The 3,698-nt window shown below is 32.9% G+C and overlaps 1 pseudogene across 1 annotated transcript; it reads left to right on the top strand.

The window, feature by feature from the left end:
* The first annotated feature begins 1,159 nt into the window (after positions 1-1,159).
* LOC116552324 lies at positions 1,160-2,377 on the top strand (annotated as a pseudogene). Its single transcript, XR_004269325.1, has one exon. The product of XR_004269325.1 is annotated as a dnaJ homolog subfamily A member 1 pseudogene (transcript).
* The last annotated feature ends 1,321 nt before the right edge of the window (positions 2,378-3,698 follow it).

Below are 3,698 nucleotides of genomic sequence, written 5' to 3'. Positions count from 1 at the left end.
GGCCAGAGTGAATGGATTGGAAGTTTTTAAGTTCTAAAAGAAAAAAAAGAAAAAACAAAGTTCAGACTCTGTGTGCAGCAAACTTGTTATTGAAAATAGAAAATAAAATAAAGACACATCTGAAAGGAATTGTTGCCCTTCAACTTGTATTTCAAGAGCAGGAAGAAAATGATACCAGGTAGAAACTGGAACCTCCATAAAGGAATGGAGAAATCTGGAAAAAGCAAATGAGTTGCCATGCAGAAGATTATAGTTCATTTCTTTTTCCTTGTCTCTTAACTTGTTTGTTAGAATACTGAACATTGGGGGAAAAAAACTACTAACACTGCATTGTGGAGTAAATATCATCTATAGAAATGTAAAATATGCATCAATAATATGCGGAGAACCAGAACATAAATCAAATTTTACTGTTGTAATTTTTAAAATGTATATGAATTTATACAATATTAACTCTGAGAAAACTACAGTAATTTGAGGGTTATATTGTCATCTTCAGAGCAAGTACAAATTGGTGATTTCAAAGAAATGACTAACCACTATTTGATCAACCACAAATAAAGCAGAAAAAAAAGCTACAGAGGGAAAAAAAAAAGATGGGGCTAGGAGAAAAAATTGCACAGAGCAGTATGGTCACCTTTAATTCAACCATATCAATAATTATATGTACAAAGACTATATTGGCAGAAAAGACAGGAATTGTCAGGCAGGATTAAAAACACAATAAGCTTTCTATTTGAAGAGGTATATATTTATCCTCAAAACGAGAAGTTTGAGGATAAAAAATTGAAACAAAATCTATCAGAAAAATTGTCAGTGCAAGAAAACGATGGTGGAAATGTTAATAACAAAGAAAAATGGGTTTCAAAAATGTGGCTTTTACTAGAGAAGAAGAAAGACATTTAATAATGATAAAAGAGGTTTATTTGGAAAATATAGCCAATCCAAATGTCCATTTCCTTAGTAGCAGAGCACCCAAGCACATGAAGCAAGCCCAACAAAACTGAATATAGATATTGACCCTTCACATTTGCTATCAGAAATTTTATCAACCTCATCCAAATAATTGGCAGAAATTGTAGACAAAAATCTAAAACATAAAATTAAACTGTCAAACTGTTAGAACGAATTGACATTTTTAACTCTATGGTTAAAACAGATTTCTTAAGCTTATGAAGTTCTCTCTGATGCAAAGAAAAGGGAATTATATGACAAAGGAGGAGAACAGGCAATTAAAGAGGGTGGAGCAGGTGGCGGTTTGGCTCCCCCATGGACATCTTTGATATGTTTTTTTGGAGGAGGAGGAAGGATGCAGAGAGAAAAGAGAGGTAAAAATGTTGTACATCAGCTCTCAGTAACTCTAGAAGACTTATATATTGGTGCAACAAGAAAACTGGCTCTGCAAAAGAATGTGATTTGTGACAAATATGAAGGTAGAGGAGGTAAGAAAGCAGCAGTAGAGTGCTGTCCCAATTGCCGAAGTACTGGAATGCAAATAAGAATTCATCAGATAGAACCTGGAATGGTTCAGCAAATTCAGTCTGTGTGCATGGAGTGCCAGGGTCATGACGAGCGGATCAGTCCTAAAGATAGATATAAAAGCTGCAATGGAAGGAAGATAGTTCGAGAGAAGAAGATTCTACAAGTTCATATTGACAAAGGCATGAAAGATGGCCAGAAGATAACATTCCATGGTGAAGGAGACCAAGAACCAGGACTGGAGCCAGGAGATATAATCATTGTATTAGATCAGAAGGACCATGCTGTTTTTACTCGACAAGGAGAACACCTTTTCATGTGTATGGCCATACAGCTGGTTGAAACACTGTGTGGCTTCCAAAAGCCGATATCTACTCTTGACAACTGAACCATAGTCATCACCTCTCGTCCAGGTCAGATTGTCAAGCATGGAGATATCAAGTGTGTACTAAATGAAGGCATGCCAATTTATGGTAGATCATATGAAAAGGGTCGCCTAATCATCGAATTTAAGGTAAACTTTCCTGAGAATGGCTTTCTCTCTCCTGATAAACTGTCTTTGCTGAAAAAACTTCTACCGGAGAGGAAGGAAGTGGAAGAGACTGATGAGATGGATCAAGTAGAACTGGTGGACTTTGATCCAAATCAGGAAAGATGGCACCATTACAATGGAGAAGCATATGAGGATGATCAACATCATCCCAGAGGTGGTGTTCAGTGTCAGACCTCTTAATGGGCCAGTGAATAACACTCACTGCTGGCATTTTACGTGCAGTAGTGAATGAGTAAGGACTGTAATCATAATATGCTCACTACTTGCTCTAGTTTTTGTTTTAATCAACTATAGTAGTGTTTTAAAAAGTTAAATGAAGAATAAAGGCAAATATGAAAGCTCTGACTTTACCCTGTATGTATAATGACTTCAGTGTGCAAAATGAAGTTTAATACCTGTAAAAACTACAAAGAAGTTCCCCTAGCATTGTTAGGCCAAACCTTGTAATTGACTTTAGCTATGTACGTGAACAAGTTTAGACCGAAATCCCAGGTATATGTATTGACTTCAGTGTATGACCCTTCACTGTTAAACTATGAAAGTAAAACTGTATTTAACTGGCAATAAGAAAAAAAAATTGTAGAGAAGTGTTGGTCGGTATAGTTCTTGTATTGAGTGGGATTCATTGTAATGCCTCTGCATTTATTCTATTGCCTCAACTGTTACTTGAAGATGGCATAATATATAGTAGAAATATGTAGTAGAAACCATTTCTACTACAAATGAAATGTCTCCCCAAATAAATAAATAAATAAATAAATCATATGACATGCTTTAGAAGAAAGACTACTTAAATTTCAAAAAATATGTTCTCTATCCACAACAGAATGAGAGATCATAAATATTATGAAAAATAATCACAAATATTAGAAAAAATAATAGTAAGTGAGTCCTAAAGGGAATCACAGGAAAATTTAGGAAATATGTCAAACTAAATGATGATGTAAAAATAATTATATTAACTGTAGATGACTAAATCAGTGCACAGAGAAAAAAATATGTCTAATTGGTCTTTTAAAAACATTTTTAAAGTTCCATATCAATATGTAAGTTTTCATCTTTAGAAAGCAGAGAAAAACAAACAAATTAGGCCCAAAGTAATATGAGAATAACAAAATAATTGAAATAAATAAAGGAGTTATAAATGAAATTGAGAAAGACAAATCATAGAGAAACTTTTAAGTTTTTCTGAAAGATTAATGCGACTTATAAGCACAAAGGCTGAAAAAATTTAAAAGTGATAAAAACGTATGAAAAATATCAGAAATGAAAGAAGACATGCCACTACATGTCTCATAAACATTTAAAGAAAAATAAAAGGCTGAAATCTGACATTCAAAACACTGAAAAATGTGAGTTGTTCAAATCTATCTTAAAACAAAATGATTCTATAATAAATAATTTTGCATTGAAAAATAAATTGGAAAACAAAACAAAACATAAAGCCCATATGCCCACACTGAAGATTCTATTAAACATTTTAAAAAGTCAAATTCTATTAAACATTTGAGATACAGAGAAGAAAGCACAAAATAACTATGATATCAAAGTCTGAGACAAATTACAAGAACAAAAATTTTTTAAATTATAAAACTGAATACAAAATTCTTAGCAAAATATTAGCAAATTGAACTTAGCAATATATTAAAAGAATAATGCAACAGCA

Source organism: Sapajus apella, unplaced genomic scaffold, assembly GCF_009761245.1.
Source record: "Sapajus apella isolate SASKATOON/1434 unplaced genomic scaffold, GSC_monkey_1.0 scaffold11, whole genome shotgun sequence".
Classification (NCBI taxonomy): Eukaryota; Metazoa; Chordata; class Mammalia; order Primates; family Cebidae; genus Sapajus; species Sapajus apella.
Note: the sequence above shows the minus strand (reverse complement) of the source record. Positions and strands in the feature narration are given on the sequence as shown.